This window comes from Solanum dulcamara, chromosome 11, assembly GCF_947179165.1.
Source record: "Solanum dulcamara chromosome 11, daSolDulc1.2, whole genome shotgun sequence".
Lineage (NCBI taxonomy): Eukaryota > Viridiplantae > Streptophyta > Magnoliopsida > Solanales > Solanaceae > Solanum > Solanum dulcamara.
This window is the reverse complement of record NC_077247.1, coordinates 42,610,061-42,630,830: the sequence shown is the minus strand read 5'-3', so window position 1 is coordinate 42,630,830 and position 20,770 is coordinate 42,610,061.

The window sequence follows — 20,770 nt, the reverse complement described above, 5'->3', positions numbered from 1 at the left end:
TATATAGCTTCTTCTTATGTTAAAATTTATTGTAGTTTCTATCATGACTTAACTAAATTCATGGCGGACTTCTTATTATTAAAGTATAAGATGGTTGAAGTAGGAGTACGGTTGGGGTAGGGTGGACTACTTAGAAAATTACGTATGGAGTTGATAAATTTTGAACCGTCTACATTATGTTTTTTAGATCTATAATTTTATTATACCTTATATAGATGTAATGACCATCAGTTTCAAGTGTGTTGTTTATTTTGGGAAAGATTTGTAAAATAAAATTGGCCAAAATCTAATTAGTTTTAGCTACGTAAATTTTTTTGCCTGAAAAATGATGTTCTAGCAAAGTTTTTCGTATCAATTTTACGTAATAATTTTTTTTAAAAAAATGTCACATGAACAAAGAATTTATATGGCAAACAGAGGAGTAATTAAAATTACTAAATAATTTAGGTGGTCTTGAATAAAACATGCTAAATTTAGTGGTATTCTGCCAAACAAAAAATCATGATGAGGCCTAAAATTAATCAGTTTCAATCTGTAATTTATTAACCTAATTTTTTATTTGTATCAGAACAATAAATAAATGCCTCAGTACCAAATAAAGAAATAGAATAAAGGGTTTATCATGCACTGACGTAAGCACATAATTCAGGGCACTTGAATGAAAAGTGTGCCCCATCACAATTTTTTTCCCATCCGATTACCTCCCTTCTGCTACCATCATTTGGATGATCGCAAGTCTACCTCAGTGGTGTTATCCGATCAAGGATGATAAAATTGTCCATGCTCGAATAATAATTTTGGGGTAGACTTACAATTATCTAAGAAATGGTAGAATGCGGAAAGGTAAGCAGATAGACAGAAAAACTTGTGATAGGGCGCACCTCTCATCTAAGTACCTCGAATTATGTGTTTGCCAAGGAAGCCCTTGACTCGATGTGAACACCTCACGACAGATCCTATATTCATAGCATCAAACACCTACTGGCCTCTTTATGATGCCTTGGTGAGCCATTTTTCTAGTTGGTGATGGCTACATTTTTCGTAGAGAATTTTCTTGAGAACAATAAAATGAATTGGTGAGGAATTAAAAAAATGTTCATCAAAATATAAAGGATCAGAACTTCCAATAAAATGGTAACAATGTTTGAACAAGTAAGGTAGAAAGTTAAATGTATTTATTATGGTCAAGGTGTAATTTTTTACATTTTTTAAAAAAAACAACTGACCTTCGACCCGTTTTAAATTTTGCAGACCCCAAATACAATATTTTTCCACTTCCTCTTATTTTTTCCTTATTTTCTTATTAGACTCATAAATTGAAATGTTAGAATCTTACATCAGATTTCTTGCTTTATTCATATTTATGATTATTATTTTCTTTTTTTCGGAAAGGAAGTTTAGTTTTATATAATGGTAACAATGTTTGAACAAGTAAGGTAGAAAGATAAATGTATTTATTATGGTCAAGGTGTAATTTTTTACATTTCTTAAAAAAAACAACTCAATCCGTTTTAAATTTTACAAACCCCAATTACAATATTTTTCCACTTCCTCTTATTTTTTCCTTATTTGCTTATTAGACTCATAAATTGAAATGTTAGAATCTTATATCAGATTTCTTGCTTTATTCATATTTATGATTATTATTTTCTTTTCTTTGAAAGAAAGTTTAGTTTTATATAATCTTAACATCAAGCTAGTGACCATATCATCATTTTTTTCTTTTTTTTTAACATGAAAAAATAACATTGAATTTCAGTTATTTTCTATACTTATTCCCCAAGAGCAAGAATTCAAACGAAACTATAGAACAAGCAACGATAGATAAGCACATGACCAACTGCACACGCACAAACAATCTTAGAAAGTTTTAAATTAAATTTTGTAACATATTTGTAATGAGATTAATTTTATAGGAGATCCAAGACAAAAGATAAAATTGAACATACTTTATTTGCTTCATGATTTCTGGATCACTGTTCCTCCTTGGATTTCTACATTTCTTCTTCTCTTTCATACATATTTTTGGAATTACTCTATGAGCATTGGCTCTTTAGTTTAACCACATCGATCTCTTTCCCTCTCTTTTTATTATTTTTCGCGCGCACTCTTGTCTTTTATTTTATTTATTTATTATTTATATTTGATGATTCTGTGATCTTTGATCTATACAGGTTAATCTAATTCTACCATAGCTTTAAGAAATTGCAAATAGACTTTTCATACATCTCTAAGGTCTTGATATCAAATTCATGGTGAACTTAGAGAAATAATTAAATTTCGATCTTTATTGTAGCATATAGCTACCTTTCATGACCTAATTAAAGTTCATGATGGACTTCTTATTATTAAAGTATAAGTATAAGATGATTGAAACAAGGGGTAGTGAACAATTTGAAAAATTACGCACAAAGTTGATAAATTATGAATCGTCCACATTATTTCTTTTCTGGAAGTTCATAAAGTTACCTAATTGCCATGCATACACAATGATTACTTAATATGGGATAAGATTCAATATCATGTTTTGCATCTAATAAAGTTATTGGTCCATCTTTATCAATAAGTAAAGGATCTGTCATGACCCCAGTCCGCCGTGATTGGCACCCACAATACTTATTCCAGTAGGAGAACCATTCTAATAGCCAACAACCATAATCGCAATATGTACACAAGCTTAAAAATGTGGAAGCAGGTTTAAATCAAAGACAAGTGTTGGGTTTCCATAAACTCAAAAACTAACTAGTTATAACATCTATTGTGCGAAATTAAACACCCCTAAGAACTGAAAGTCATCGTACCAAAACTCTAAACTAACAAGTCTAAAGCAAGAGTACAACTCCAAATAAAAACCAGTAATAAAAATAAACATTGTCTCAACACCTAAGTCCTGAAAAAGAAAAGGACTAAAATAACGATAGAGTCCACGGTAGCCTGAAGGAACAGCTCACCCTTGAACTCGAAGACACGATCACTCCTCTAGATGAGGTCTCTCCGCAATCGGCTGAATATGCCCTGTACTCAACAAAAAGGCAGAGTAAGTGTAGTATTAATACACAAGACAATGGTGTACTGGTAGGATCATGCGGTTAGCTAGTAAGCGGATCATAAACAAGTAAATTCAATGCAATAGGCATATACATATACAAAATAAGTCAACAACATCTCAATATCACAACTAAATGTCTTCCACATGCTATAATTTCACACAGGGGTCCTCTAAAGGGACCTACAAACAATCAACTTTATGTCGAAATATGACACCCGATCCAAGTATGTATCATAATGTGATACCCGATCCAAATACGTGTTGGAATGTGATACCCAATCTATATTATGTGTCGGAACATGACACCCGATCCCAAGATATCACAATCACAAGAACATTCAATGTTTATAATATTTATACCACCAAGAACAGACTCATCACATTAACAGGCCAGCAAGTGATTATTTTACACATAATTTAACATATTTTCCTTATTTATATACACACATGCATATCATTAAGTAATTTTAACAAGTATATGAAACACATATGGGAAACTAGACCATCACCTACCTCAAATTCAATCTTTCACAACCTTATAATGCAAGAGCTTTCTTTTCTGAGTTCGTTCTTCTCGTTCTTGGTCTAGAAAACATCAAATACGTATCAATGATCAATACGATGGCCTAACTATCAAAAATATAACACAATTTCACTCCCTAGTCCAAACACATGATCCTAACCTTACCCTAGGGCTATTTTCCACCATATATTTTTAGTTCAAACCCTCTTCAAATGATTGCCACCCATACTTCTAGTTTTTAGGAATCAAAGTATGAATCTAGGGAGTAAAAACCTTATCTTAAGCATGGAAATCAGTGGAAAATCAATGGAAATTGCCCTAGGTCGCCCTTGGGATTTTAGAAATTAATTGTTGTAGAAAAGACCATTTCTGGTCCTTTTCACGATTTAAGTCGCGACTGTCCCACTCTGGTGGAATAATCCCACTCTAGCGGGACATACGAAAATAGTGAGCTCAGAGTTTATGCTCCAAACCCCCATTTCTCAACACACCCCTTCCAAAGGTGTATTAAAATTATACCATTCACGCCAAATTTAATTTTGAGAGTTTTACTCACCCGAATATGATTTTGCGAAGATGTAATTGTTCTGTATCATCTTAGGTATCAGCTTGTCCAATAAAATTATAAATTTGACCTCCCATCATTCACGTGACAACCCTAGACTTCACCTAACTTAGAATTCATCCAAGTCTGGCCTTAGCTCAAATTTTTCGAAGTTACTAACCGAAGTTTTCTTGCCCGAAATCCTTCTCCATTGGCCTATACTTAACGATGGAAACAAGCCATTATAATAGATGCCAATTTACCCATCACTCGTCCCTAAGTGACTAATTAGAGAAAATAGGGCTAAGGTAAAGATAGAGTAGTACCTGTTTCGTCAAGCAGTTGAGGATACTTGTCTCGCATGTCTTTCTCAGTCTCCCAAGTAGCTTCCTTTACCGAACGATGTTTCCATTTTACTTTAACCATATTGATCTCCTTATTCCTTAATTTTTGGATGTCACGATCAAGAATTGTAACTGGCTCTTCCTCATACCGAAGTTCCTTGTCTAATAATACCGAGTCCCACTTAATAATGTAGTCCTCATCCCTATGGTAGTTTTCCAACATAGACATATGAAACATCGGGTGTACCCCAGACAAGCTAGGCGGTAAGGCCAACCTGTATGCTATTGGCCCTACACAATCAAGAATTTCAAAAGGACCAATATAGCGAAGGCTGAGTTTGCCCTTCTTGCCAAACCTCATCACTCCTTTAATGGGTGATACTTTTAGAAGTATTTTCTCACCAGCCTCAAATGTCATATCCCTCACCTTGCGATCGGCATACTCCTTTTGAAGACTTTGAGCTGCTAGAAGTTTAGCTTGGATGCCTTTTACCTTATCTTGAGCATCCCTCACTAAGTCAACCCCCAATGGCTCCGCTTTCCCAGCTTCAAACCACCCTATGGGGGACCTGTATTCCCTCCCATACAGGGCTTTAAATGGTTCCGGATCAATACTAGCATAGTAGCTATTATTGTAGGATAACTCACACAAGGTCAAGAACTTGTCCCAATGTCCCTTTAAGTCTATCACACATGCCCTCAACATATCTTCCAGCACTTGGATAGTCCTTTCTGATTGCCCGTCGGTCTAAGGATGGAAAGTTGTGCTAAAAGTGAGTTGAGTACCTAACTCTTCATGTAACTTACCCTAAAATTTGCAAGTGAACTGCATACCATGGTCTGAAATGATGGAAAGGGTCACCCCGTGTAGCCTTACTATTTCCTTCACATAAATTCTAGTCAACTGTTGTGCATTGTAATCCACTTTAACTAGAATGAAGTGTGCTGACTTCGTTAACCTGTCAACCACTACCCAAATAGAGTCATGCTTTCCCAAAGTCTTAGGAAGTCCCACCACAAAATCCATGGCTATTCTCTCCCACTTCCATTCAGGAATGGGCATTTTTTGCAACAAACCTACAGGTCTTTAGTGTTCATATTTCACCCGTTGGCAGTTCTGACACTTGGCTACATATTCAGCTATGTCTTTGTTCATACCTGGCCATCAATATAGTCGTTTCAAGTCTTGATACATCTTAGTAACTCTAGGGTGAATAGAGTATTTTGAACCATGAGATTCAAACAAGATCTTTTGACTTAGTCTATCTACCCGGGGAACACAAATCCTTCCCTTAAAATGGAGTACCCCTCCTGCAACTAGTGTTGAGTCTGAATATTTGCCCATAACACCTTCTATCTAATTTCATTTAAGTTTACATCCTTAAATTGCTTGGTCTTGATCGTTTCTATGAAAGTGGGCCTTAGATCAACTCGGGCCATTATCCCACCTTTCTCTGAGATGCCTAGCCTCATGAATCTGGCCTCCAAGGCCTGAATTTCTTTAGCCAGGGGCCGCTTAAGGGACCCAAACAAACTAAACTACCCTTGCTTACCGGCTTCTGGCTCAATGCATCTACTACCATATTAGACTTGCCTGGATGGTATTGAATAGTGAAATCATAGTCCTTAAGCAACTCAATCCACCTTCGTTGTCTCAAATTCAAGTCCTTCTAGGTGAATACGTGTTGTAAGATGCGGTGATCAGTAAAAACCTCATACTTGACATCGTACAAATAATGTCTCTAGATTTTTAGAGCAAACACTACCACTGCCAACTCTGAGTCATGAGTCGGGTTGTTCCTCTCATGCACCTTCAATTGTCGTGAAGCATATGCTATAATGTTCTTATCCTGCATCAACACAGAACCCAAACTGAAATGTGAAGCATCACAATAAAGTAATAAAATCTTTACCTTCGACCAGCAGGGTCAAAATTAGTGTTGTGGTCAAGAGAGTTTTGATCTTTTGGAAGCTCTCTTCACACTTGTCAGTCCACTCGAATGACACTCCTTTTTAGTCAACCTAGTGAAGTGGGTAGCAATAGAAGCAAAGTTTTTCACGAACCGGTGATAGTAACTGGCTAGTCCCAAAACACTTCTGATCTTTGTCACAAAACTAGGCCAAGCCTTCTTTTGAAACAATATGGCCTAAAAAGGCAACTGAAGGAAGCCAAAATTCACACTTAGACAATTTCGCATACAACCTTTGTCTTTCCAAAACTCCCAACACAATTCAAAGATGATTTGCATGTTCGTGTTCACTCTTTGGATATACCAATATATTATTTATAAACACTATCACGAACAAATCCAGAAATAGTTTGAACACCGCATTCATCAAACTCATGAAGGTTGCAGGTGCATTAGTCAACCCAAAGGACATTACTAAAATTTTATAATGCCCATACCTGGTCCTAAAAGCTGTTTTGGGCACATCCTCAAGTCTAATTTTTAACTAATGATACCCAGACCTAAGATCAATCTTTGAGAAGACTGAAGCACCTTGTAACTGGTCAAACAAGCCATTAATAGAGGGTATTTATTTTTGATGGTGACCTTATTCAACTATCAATAGTTAATGCCCATTCTCATACTACTATCCTTTTTCTTAAAAAATAACACTGGAGCACCCCAAGAGGAAGCACTAGGGCGAATTAACCCCTTATTAAGAGCTCCTGAATCTGAGCCTTAAGCTTTCTCAACTTTATCGGAGCCATACGGTAGGGAAGAATGAAAATTGGACGAGTACCTGACTCTAAATCAATGCAGAAGTCTATGTCTCGGTCAAGAGGCATACTAGGCAACTCTGAAGGGAAAACCTCCAGAAATTCACACACTACTAGAATAGACTCAACAGAAGGAGACTCTACCTCCATATTCTGGATAAGGGCAAAATAGGCCAAACAACCCTACCTCACCATTTTTCTAGCCTGGAGAAAAGATATGACCTTAGCTGACTTAGGTTTGTACACTCCTTCCCACTCTAACCTTTCCCTCTCCAAGATATCTAGAGCCACAGTCTTTTCATTATAATTAAGTACAACAAAGTAGGGGGACAACCAAGTCATCCCTAATATTACATCAAAATTTGTCATGTCTAGAATCGTTATGTCAACCCAAATCTGGTATTCCATAAATACAATAGAACAAGAATGATATACATGGATGACTATGATCGACTCTCCAATAGGGGTAGAGATATGAATAGGGGCATCAAAACCCAAGATATATCTTACAGACACATAGGAATAAGTGGAACCCGGATCAAATAAAATAGTAGTCATCTGGTCACAAATAAAAATAGTACATGCGTCAGATCCCTCTATCTTAGTCTTGCCTGGAATGCATAAAACTGAGCCTGATCATCCTGACGGGCCACCTCCCTACCTGGTTGGACTACTCTCTGACCTGCACTACTACTGCCCCAGCATCACAGCCTCTCAATTTTCTCTTCACTTATTTTATGGACGCCCTCTGCCACCGTTTCCTCCAGCTGCTGGGACCACTACTCTGGTCTGTTAGGGTGCCAAAACTATCCTACGAGGGTAAGGGCACTTTTTTGTATATGGACTGACTCTTCACAATTAAAACAACTGTGATTAAAAAATGGGCGGCTATCTGGAAATGATGTTTCCTGGCCCTCATGAGCCTGATGCTACTACAGAGTACCTGAAAAAATGCCAGTGGAAGTGGGCAATGCTGACTGAATTGGCCGGGCAGCGATCACCAGCCTGTCTGACCCTTTTGAATAAGACCCCTAGAAGTTACTTGCACTCTTAGGACTTTTAGCCAAAGCCTTAGCTTTCCCATCCATCCTCATACCTTCCACTTTTAAAACAAAATTTGTGACTTCGTTGAAGCTCCTGCCAGACAAAGTCATATGAACAGAAAATTCCTACAACTCAGGGTCTAACCCCTTCACGAACAACCTGATCCTCTCCTCCTCAGTAGTGACCAGCTGAGTAGCGTACCTAGATAGTGTATGAAATTTAGCCTCATAAACAGGTTTTGATAACCTTCTCTACTCAAGGGCCATAAACGCATCCTTCTTTCTGTTCCTCAGGGTGTGGGGCACATACTTCTCTAAAAATAGAGCATGAAACTGAGCCCAAGTGAGTGGAGGAAGCACAGGCGAATGATACTCCACATAGGCCCTCCACTACTGCTTGGCTTCTCCCTGCAGTTGGAAAGTTACAAACTCCACTCCATGCTAATACACTATGTCCACCTTGTGTAGCCTCTCATAGTAATCAAGAATAAACTCGTAGGCATCCTCCTTTTTAGTACCATGGAAAGCTGTAGGTTTAAGCTTGAGAAATTTGGTGAGCATGTCATGCTAAATACCATTCATCACAGGACCCATCAGTGGCCTAAAGAATGCATTTGTGCCTACCATTTCATCTATTGGCTGATCTACAACATTAAATGGACGGTCAATAGGAGCTGGTGCTGCAGGCATGGTGGGGATGGCGCCAGTGCCAGCTAGACCACTTAAGAATGTCATGATCTGTTGTTCCATGATTAGATTCAAAGGGGGAATACCAACAGACTCAGTTTGGGTACTTTTCTCTTGTTCTGCCCGCTCTTGTTCCTCTTCAGCTTCTACCTCCCCCTAAAAATTATTCTGGGGGGCTGAAGGGGCCTCACTTGCTAGCACCTCCTCAATAGGAACCTTTACTCTAGTAGGTGCTACCCTCGCTTTGCCCCTACCTCACCTACCTCTCATGTCTCTCCCTCGACCACACCATCGAACGACTGGCTTTACTTCGGGCTCAACTAGAGTTATTGGCCTAAAACTGTTGTAATGTGTGTTAACCATCTATGCACAAGAGAGTGAAAGCGATTAGATACCAATTTAGATCACCAGATATCAATTGTAAGACTCTACTAGACTCATTTTGGTATGACGAGATCAACAGACCTAGCTTTAATACAAACTTATTCACGACCCCAGCCCACCGTGACTGGCACCCATAATACTTATTCCAGTGGGAGAACCATTCTAACAGCCCAACAACCATAATTGTAATATGTACACAAGATTAAAAATGTGTAAGCAGGTTTAAATCAAAGACAAGAGTTGAGTTTCCATAAACTCAGAAAACTAACTAGTTAAAACCTCCATTATGCAGAATTAAACACTCCTAGAAACTGATAGTCATGGTACGAAAACTCTAAACTAACAAGTCTTGAACAGAAGTACAACTCCAAATAGAAACCAGTAATAAAAATAAACATTGTATGAACACCTAAGTCCTGGAAAAGAAAAGGACTAGAATAACGATAGAGTCCACGAAAGCTAGAAGGACCATCTCGCCCTTGAATTCAAAGACACGATCACTCCTCTAGATGAGGTCTTTTCGCAACCGGCTGAATATGCCCTGTACTTAATAAAAAAGCAGAGCTAGTATAATATCAGTTTATAAGACAATGATGTATTGATAGAATCACGTGGTTAGATATTAAGCAGATCATAGACAAATAAATTTAATGAAATAGACATATACATATGAAGAATAAGTCAACAACATCTTAATAACATAACTAAATGTCCTTCACATGCTATAATTTCACACAAGGGTCCTCTCAAGGGACCTACAAATAATCAACTTTATGTTGGAACGTGAAACCCGATCCCAAGATATCACAAACACAAGAACATTCAATGTTTATAACATTTATACCACAAAGAACAGGCTCATCACAATAATAGGCCAGCAACTGATCATTTCACACATAATCTAGCATGTTTTCCCTATTTATATAAACACATGCATATCATAAAGTAATTTTAACATGTATATGAAACACATGAGAAATAATAGACTATCACCTACCTCAAATTCAAGCTTTTACAACCTTACAATACAAGAGCCTTCTCTTTCTGGGTTCGTTCTTCTCGTTCATGGTCTAGAAAATATCAAATACATATCAAGGATCAATATGATGGCCTAACGATCAAGAATATAACACAATTTCACTTCCTAGGCCAAACCCATGATCCTAACCTTACCCTAGAGCTATTTTCCACCATAGATTTTCAGTTCAACCCCCCCCCCCCCCACAAATGATTACCACCCATACTTCTAGTTTCTAGGAATCAAACTATGAATCTAGGGAGTAAAAAACTTACTTTAAGCGTGGAAATCCATAGAAAATCAATGGAAATCGCTCTAGGTCGTCTCTTGGGTTTTAGAAACTAATAATTGTAGAAAAGATCATTTCTGGTCTTTTTCATGATTTAAGTCACGACTATCCCGCTCTGGCGACCCCGCTTTGGTGGGAATAATCCTACTTTGGTAGGATATGCAGAAACAGTGAGCTCGAATTTTGTGCTCCAGGCCCTCATTTCTAAACACACCCTTCTAAAGGTGCATTAAAATTATACCATTCACGCCAAATTCGATTCCAAGAGTTTTACTTTCTCAAATGTAATTTCGTGAAGCCATAATTGCTCTGTATCGTCTTGGCTATCAGACTGTCCAATAAAATTATAAATTTGACCTCCCATCATTCACATGATCACCCTAGATTTCACCTAACTCAGAATTCGTCCAAGACTGGCCTAGACTCAAATTTCCAAAGTTACTACCCAAAGAGTTTTGGTCCAAAATTCTTCCCCATTGGTCTATCTCTAACAATGGAAACAAGTTATTACAGGATTTAGAACAGAGAATAGTGTCGATAGAAAGATAAAGGCTCATCCAGTTCTCTCGAATTATCAATATGGAGTTCCAATTGCGTAAAACAAAAATATTGAAAAATGCACCGATATATGTAATGACTATTTGTATCAACAGTGTATAGTTTAATTTGGGAAATATTTGTAAAATAAAATTGGACAAAATCTCATTAGTTTTAGACACGTAGTGTTTTTGCCTGAAAAGTGATGTTCAAGCAAAGTGTTTTTTGTATCAATTTTATCCATTTTTTTTTAGAAAATGTCACGTGAACAAAGAATATATATGGAAGACAAGTATATCTCACTCTATTAGGATGAGATTATGGAGGGGTAAATACTATCAAATAGCCAAGTTTAGAGGAGTAATTAAAAATAATAGATAATTTAGGTGGTCTTGAATAAAACACACTAAATTTAGGCGTACTCTGTCAAATAAAAAGTCATGATGAAGACTAAAATTAATCAGTTTCAATCTGTAATTTATCAACCTAATTTCTTATTCGTATCAAAATAATAAATAAATACTTCAGTGCCAAATAAAGAAATAGAATAAAGGGCTCATTGGGCACAGATGCAAGCACATAATTCAGGGCACCTGAAGAAGTGCGTCCCATTATAATTTTTTTTGTCCATCCGAATACCTTCTCGACCAGTACTGTCATTTGGATAATCACAAGTCTTCCCCAATGGTATTATTTGATCAAGAAGGATAAAAGTGTCCCCGCTTGGATAACATCTTTTGGGTAGACTTGTGTAATTATTTCCATCATTATGGATAAGCCAATGAGAAAAAAAATCGAGGCAGAAAACTTTTGGGTAGTGAATTAAAAATATGGAGCCTAGGCTAGAGTTAGAAGAAATTTGAGTCATGTGAGGTCCAGGGTAATCCAGGAATGAATAGGGGATTAAATTGTTAGTTTAATCGTTTATCCTGTACAGCTTTACAGAATCATATTTGAGCGAGTAAAACTCTCGAAATTGAACTTGATGTAAAGTATAAATTTTAGAACGTCATCATTTGATAAGGGTTTGTTGCAAAATGGGAAGTTTGGAATTCAAACATAGACATTTTGTCTCCATGCATCCCGCTAGAGCGTGATTATTTCTGCCAGGTAAGGATCGCTATAGCGGAACAATTGGAAATTAATACGGGAAAAAGTCCCAAAACCGATTTTAATCATCTCACTTCGTTCTTAAGCGACCAAAAGCGACCTAGGAATCCATGAGAGATAACTTAAAGGAGGGTTCTTGACTTGAATTTAATGGTGGGAAATAGCCCTAGTTGGGCATTAGGATCATGGATTTGGCCAAGGATTAAAATTTTGTTATAATTCAGATAAATTAAGCCATTTTATTGATCTTTTGCATATGTGTGACTTTTCTTACACCAAGAACAAGTCGAGAGACTTCAGAAAGGTAAAGCTCCAGCAGTTTAGAGTATTCGAGGCTTGGTTTTGAGGTAGGTGATGATTTTTTCTTTTCGTATATTTCATATGTGCTTGTTAGTTGCTTCATTTGTGCATGCATGTGAATATGGAAGGATGAAATGAACCATGTGAAATGACTGTTTATTGTCAATAGCATACAATGAACCTTTTGTTAGTAATTATGACTGTTGAAACCATTCACTGTATTTGTGATTGTATTGTGTTTGCTAGAATTGGGAGTCACGTTTCAACACATAACTTGATCAGGTGTCACGTTCTGACATTTAATTAGATCTGGTATCACATTCTGACACATAACTAGATCTGGTGTCACGTTCTGACAAAACTTTGGATCGAGTATCAAGTTCCGACATACTAATAGGTGGAGTGTAGATTCCATGAGCGAACCATTGTTGAGTGTGTATTAAAATTAAGACTTTTAACCTATGTATGTGTATATGTACTATTACGAGATGATAAGTGGCAAAGTACTCTGTATATGTTTGTTTACTGTATTGTAGTTACTTATCTATATCTCATTTACTGGAATAGCCGTGTGATCCTACCACACCATTATTTTGTGTCCTGATATTACATGTTGCGTACAGGGCATATTCAGACGACTGTTGAGAGGCCTCGCATAGAAGATCGTTGATTACTGAACTCAAAGGTGAGCTAGCTTTTTCAGGCTACCATGAGTTCCTCTCTTTCTTGGTCCCTCCTTCCCGGACTTAGACTTTTAGACATTATTATTTTTATGACTTTTTGGGGTTGTATCCCTGTCACCACTCAAGCCTATGATGTAGACATGATAAGGCAAATGAGGAACCCAGAGGTACTTCACCCAAGTCTTTTAGCATTCATTTAGCCTTTCATCAATAATGACAATAAATATCAAGCGGAATAAAAAGGGGAAAGCGGGACTAAGAGAGAACATCATAAAATAAAAGTCATCATCAACCTTAGATCATCATACATTTATGTCCAAACATACATCTACTAATAGACTTAGAGGAGGATAAGACAAGTTTCTAGCTCACCCTCAAATAAACTAACACTGAAATACCAAAATAGGTGTCTTAATGCCTCAACATAATATATGCTAGAAAGGAGAGGAGTATTATCCCCGAAACAATGAGAACTCACCAAAAGTAGCCTTTAAACAATCCAAACTAACTACGTAGAGGAGGAGGAACCCCGGTCCCTACATGGTGATATCATGTAGGCAAAAGAGTATGTGTTAGTACTTTAAATGTACTAAGTATGTAGGCATGCAACATGATAAAAACATTAAGATATTCATAAGGTAAAATACATGAGTGAATGCATGCATGAGTAATCAAGTAGATATCATTTAAATTATACATATGTGGAAAGATGACTATATTGACATGTAATACTATGCGTGCTATTACATGGAATCCAACATAACTCCCTACATTGGCACGGGGAGACTACTTGCCAAGTAGAACTCTATTCAGTTTACATTCATTTATTTAATATTTGGTGGTTATAAAGTTCTAGCCTACAAGGGCTCCTATGGTGGCATATAGTTAATGAAACATGTGACTTTACTTAAGTACCCCTCCGGTCGATTCCCCATCTACATGCTACATTCGGTGCTAAGTCAAATTTCACGAAATAGTATAATACATCAAAATAGTTATATCATATAGCTTGGGAATTCAAACATCACATTAAGTAGAATAACTCATTAAAACCTTTGGTTTATAATATCATCATGGCTGCCATGCCCTATTTACCATCCTACTAATGAATCTTGATTTATAAGAAAATTAGGTCTACAATCAATGATGGTATTTTGGTTACCATGCTAACCGGACCTACCTTTTGGAAAAATGTTCAAAAGCATTAATAGCATATAAGGATGTCATACATGTCATATCATAACCTTAAACATTTCATTTGATTCAATGTGAGAATTGTTCTTTCACATTGAAACCTTACTTTGGCTAAGAAGCTCTTCCATCAATCAATCATTTCATAAAGACTCCCCTTCATAAGCATTTACTTTATAACATTCATTGGAGTCAAACTTCATTTCAACTTTACTTTATCATAGGAAACTAGGTGGGTTCAAATCAATCAACTTTCAAGTCATTAAAATCAATGCTAGCATGCATGAGAGTGAAGGAATTCGTCATTTAAACATCTTAAAACAACCCACCAATATAATTTAAAACAACTTTCAAGCCTTCATATAAGGACTTTGATAAATCATCCATTTCATGTAAATAAGAATCAACATAAGTCAATATAGACAAATAAACTTCAAATATTCAAGAATTTATACATTTGGAATCATAGTATTAAAATCCATAAAGCTCAACACTTGAAATTGATATATATATATATATATTAGTAAATAAACTTCAAATATACCATAATCTATGCATTTGAAACCATCATGTAAACATTATATCAATCTTTGATTTATTGATATAATTTCTTGTTCGTATCAGAATAATACATAAATAAACGAAGTAGTGCGAAATAAAAAAATATAATAAAACAGTCAACATATTTTCTAATACAACTAAAATTTGAAAAAACTATAATGACTTACCATGTCATCTTGCCACATAAGCGTCAATTGGCTCACCTTTTTTTTCACGTGGAAGATTACCTAAGAAAGATGCTTGCACTTGTGAAGGATTCTACAGAAATCTAGAAATTTCGGATGGTAAATCATAGAATATTGTAGATTTGCATGGAAGGTCCTTCGAACATTCTAGGTTTGTAGCGTATTTCAAATAAGGGACTTATTCGTAAAATTTAGGGACTTATATAATAATTATTATTTGTATATTAGCCATAGGCGAATAGTATAAATAGATAGACATTCATCAATTATATATACACTTTTTGGCTCAATTGTCTCCAAACCCCACTCTCCTCCTCCTCCTCCTCCTCTCCCTGAGTAACAAAAGTGGAGGAAAAAAATAGGAACCATGGTGTGTGGGAGTATCAATGCATCACTTGCAACCAATTCCTTTTCTTCTAGCCAAGCTATTGCAGGCCATACAAAGGTTCACTACAAAGATGGTTGGGTTAAAGGAACTCACCAAAGAAAAGTGTTTGTCCCATTTTTCTCTTATCAACAACAACAAGGTTCAACTATAGAATCATCAATTCAACAACAACAACATTTTTTTTCTACAACAACATCTGATATTGATTCACCAAGTTCTCTTCAATTGGATTCATCTCCAGTAGAGACCCTGCCTAAGAATAGTCTGAGGCTTCGTGATATAAAGACTCTATCTAGGCTCAGGGGTTGTCTTACCAAAGAGGAGGATAGAGTCATCTTGCTTCTTCTTAATAAGGCTAAGAAATAGATTCACTCTGTAGTTTAAATAAACATGGATTTGCTCCATCTTTGTAATTCTTTCATCGCTTAAATAATTTATGTCGTTTTCCTTCTTTAGTTTCAATCTGTTGGTTAGATTGATATATTCTATGATCAGATTCATGATCAGTTGTGGTGATATAAAAGAGGTGAAAAGAGAGAAAAAATCCTAATTTATTTTTACTTTTATACCCCTTCTCAAATTTTCTTAGATGTCATTTGATTTCAAAAGTTGGGATCTATCAATCCCACCTTTACTTATGAGATAAGTGATATCACAAGATTTTGATATGAAAATAACACTAATTTTAACTAATACCTTCGATAAAATATGGGATATATAGATGCCATCTCAAAATCAATAGGAGGAAATGATATTTTATAACTGCTTACAAATTGAAAATAACATTTTTCAATATCTTACCTATTGAAAAAATAAAAACCTCTTATAAAAAAGACATAAAATTATAAAAAAAAATTATAAAGGGCTATAAAATTAAATCTCTTGTCTATAATGAGTTAACCTGCTTAATCCCTTGAAACAATCGGCTCTTTAAAGAATTTCTTTTTATACCTTAATTAATCTAATGAATAACCATTCTCTATATAAATTTTGGTTAATTTCCATCCGAACTCCAACACAACTCAATCAAAATGAAATCTTAAAGTTTCAAAAAGGGAATCAACTATAGATATCAATTAGTAACATAGAATCATGAGATATTATTGCTCGATTAATGGGCTATGATTATGGACTGTGGTAAAGCTCCAATGACTATATATGGTGGACTTACATGAGAGCTGAACGAAGAGTCCCAACAATGTATCATGCTCTTCCTCTATCTCAAGTGCTCAAAGGAGAGTATTTGGTATAGGGAATGGAGTCTTTTTTGTCATTTTCAGGTTAGTAAAGAAAAATGTGAGTAAGAGATTATTTGATATAGGGAATGGAGTCTTCTTTTTTTTTGTCATTTTCAGGTCAGCGAAGAAAAATGTGAGTGTGTGTATTATGAGATTGTAGAGTAATGCCCAAGAAAGTTTGTTGCACTTGGATAAGATGGAATCTTCACCAAGCAACAAAAGATCTTGGCGCTCTGTTTGATTTATTTTTTTAAAAAAAAGAGTAAATATTTTTATCAAAAATCAAGAAAATACTACTTGTTAATTCTTGAATAAGAAAAATAAAATATCATTAACAAAATACTAATTTAAAAGAAGAATATTTTTGTGAATTTTCTCTTCTTTCAATGAAATAAAAAAAATTGTATCTTTAAGATATAATTTTTTTGTTATTTTCAATTCTCAAATAATACCTATTAAAATAAAAATGAAATTTAAAATAACCAGATTAATTCCAAACATAACATTTAATGCTAAAATAGTATTAAAAATAAATTAGAGAATGTCAAAAATTACGTGATACTGAAAGCAATAAGATCTAGTGAATCCTAGTCAGCAAATTAGGTTATTAAATTCAAGAAAAAACGGTCATAAATATCCTTGAATTAGATGACATATGTTTAGATGAATAAGAACATTTTTTTATTCAACTTATAAGAATAATTACTCACAAATCATAAATGAGATATAAAATTTAATTGATAACTTCTAAAGATTATTTTTGCATGCATTTGTTTATGTGCTTATCTAGAATTGATTGTTCTATAGTTCCATTTGGATTCCTATTCTTAGGGGGATAAGCATAAAAATTAGTGAAATTCAACGTTATTTTCTTGTTAAAAAATGAAAAATAGATATGATAATCTGGTAACTAGCTTGATGTATAGATTATATAAAACTAAACTCACTTTCAGAAAAAGAAAAATAATAATCCTAAATTTGAATAAAGCAAGAAATTTGATGTCAAATTCTAATATTTGAATTAATAAGTCTAATAAGCAAAAGAGAAAAATAAATAAGAGAAAGCGCGAAAATTATCGCATGTATGATTTGCAAAATTCAAAGAGGGTCAGAGTTGAGTTGTTTTAAGAAATATCAAAAATTACCCTTTAATCATAATCAATACATATATCTTTTTATCTTACTCGTGGAAGTATGGTTACCTTTTTATTGGAAGTTCTAATCCTATACATTTTGATAGACATTTCTTCCGATTCCTCACCAATTGCCAGCATCTGTATGAATTTTGGTTAATATCCACCATGAATTATATTTACAATTATAGCATTTAAGTAATTAATGTGTGGGTAACTTTTTAACCTCTTGTACCACCAACATGCTTGGTCCTGTTTACGAGGTCAAATCAATATGATCTAAGAGAAAAGATTTGAATATCTCATCGAGACAAACTACAAAAACTAATGCTTTAGGAACATAATCTTTCTGGAATTCTAGGGTTTCTACGACAGCTAATCAATATTGTTCCACCTAATCACTCTTTCATGAGCACGTATTATTCTGGTTTAGCATGCCGAAAATCTTTGTCTAATGCAACTAATTTTTTATGATTGATAGGATGTTATTTTGTTACAGGCAAAACACTCAAGCAAGAAGAGCACAGAGGTGGAGGTTCCCAAACGAAAGTTCAGAACCAGCAGCCGATCGATGTTGTCACCACTGAGTAATCAGAAGATGAGTCCAAAAATATGTGATCATATGGTTAAAGCATATGCAATAGTTTCTGGTTTATTTCTTATTAATAATTATGATTTTGAAGATTGTTATTAAATTATTAGTGAAGTGTTTTATTAAATATATGAACAATATAATGTTGTTGCTTTTTTAGATCCTCTAAGAGTGTGTATGTTTTGCTATTCTAAAGGAAGCCAATTGTTACACATCAAGCATATGGTGATGATAGCCTAATTTCTATATACAGGGAATAGATGTACATTGAAATTGATTTCAAAAACAAAGTGTAGTAAATAAACAAAAAGAGCTCAAAATTTTTACATGATAAAATATATAGCTTTTCCTTGTGTTAAAATTTATTGTAGTTTGTCTTTCATGACTTGGTTAATTTCATGGCGGCCTTCTTATTATTAAGTATAGGATGGTTGAAGTAGGGGTGAGGTGGACTACGTAGCATTTTTTTTAGATGTATATTTTATTATATCTTATATATGTAATGAGTATTTGTTTTAATAGTGAATTGTTTATTTGGACAAGATTTGTAAACTAAAATTGACCAAAATCTCATTAGTTTTAGCCACGTAAATTTTTTGCTTGAAAACGATGTTCTAGCGAAGTTTATTGTATCAATTTTACCCTTTTTTAAAAAAAAAAAAAAAGTCACGTGAACAAAGAATCTATGTAGCAAACATGTGTATCTCATTCTATTAGGATGAGATTATGCAAGGGAAAATACGATCAAATAGCCAAGTTCATAGGAGTAATTAAAATTACTGAATAATTTAGGTGGTCTTGAATAAAATAAATTATATTTAGTGATATTTTGTCAAATAAAAAATCACGATGAGGCCTAAAATTAATCAGTTTCAATCTGTGATTTATCAACCTAATTTCTTATCCGTATAGGAATAAAAAATAAATGCTTCAGTGCCAAATAAAAAATAGAATAAAGGACACATTGGGTACTGATGCAAGCACATAATTCAAGCTACCTGAATGAAAAGTGCACCCCCATCATAAATTTTTTTGTCCATCCGAATACCTCTCCAGCCGCTACCATCATTTGAATAATCGCAAGTCCACCCCAATGGTGTTATTCGATCAAGGATGATAAAAGTGTATCCGCTCGGATAACATCTTTGGGGGTAGACTTGTAGTTACTCAAAAGACGATAGAGTGCGGGAAGATAAACAGATAGCCAAAAAAAATTTGTGATGGAGCACACCTCTTATCTAAGTGCCTGGCATTATGCATTTGTGTAGGTGCCTAAGGAGCTCTTGACTCAAGGTGAACATCTCACGATAGATTATAGTATCAAACACCTACTGACTTCTTTATGATGTCTTGGTGAGCCATTTTTCTTGTTGGTGATGGCTACATTTTTCGTAGAGAATATTTTTGAGAACAATGAAATGAATTGGTGAGGAACTAAAAAAATGTCCATTAAAATATATAGGATCAGAACATGGAATAAAATGATAATAATGCTTGGACAAGTAAGGTAAAAAATTAAATGTATTTATTATGATCAAAGTGTAATTTTTATATTTCCTAAAAAAATAACTCAGCTTTGACCTGTTTTGAATTTTGTAAACCCCAAATACAATATTTTTTCATTTTCTCTTCTTTTTTCCTTATTAGACTCATAAGTTGAAATGTTAAAATCTTACATCAGATTTCTTGCTATTCATATTCATGATTATTATTTTTCTTTTTCTAAAAAAAAGTTTAGTTTTAAATAATCTTAACATCAAGCTAGTGACCATATCATTTCTTTTCTTTTTTTAACATGAAAAAATAGCATTGAATTTCGATTATTTTCAATACTTATCCCTTAAGAGCAAGAATTCAAGCAGAATTATAAAACAAGAAACGCTAGATAAGCACATGACTGAATGCACACACAAACAACCTTAAAAAGTTATAACTTACATTTTGTATCCCATTTGCAACTTATGAGTAGTTATTCTTATAAATTGCACAAAAAATTGTTAGTCATATAAAAATAGTCATCTATTTCTATTAAAGGATTAAAAGAGTTTGCTATTCTGTTTAATTTTATTTTCACTCCAAAAAAAATCAAATCAAATTGGTTTAAACATTAAAAAAACAAGCAAATCAAACTTTTTTTTATTTGATTTTCTATCAATTGAATTTCTTAAATTTATTCTTGTCACATAAAATATAAATTCATCAATTCAGTCAAAAAGAGCTACAAGTAAAACTAACTATAATATTTG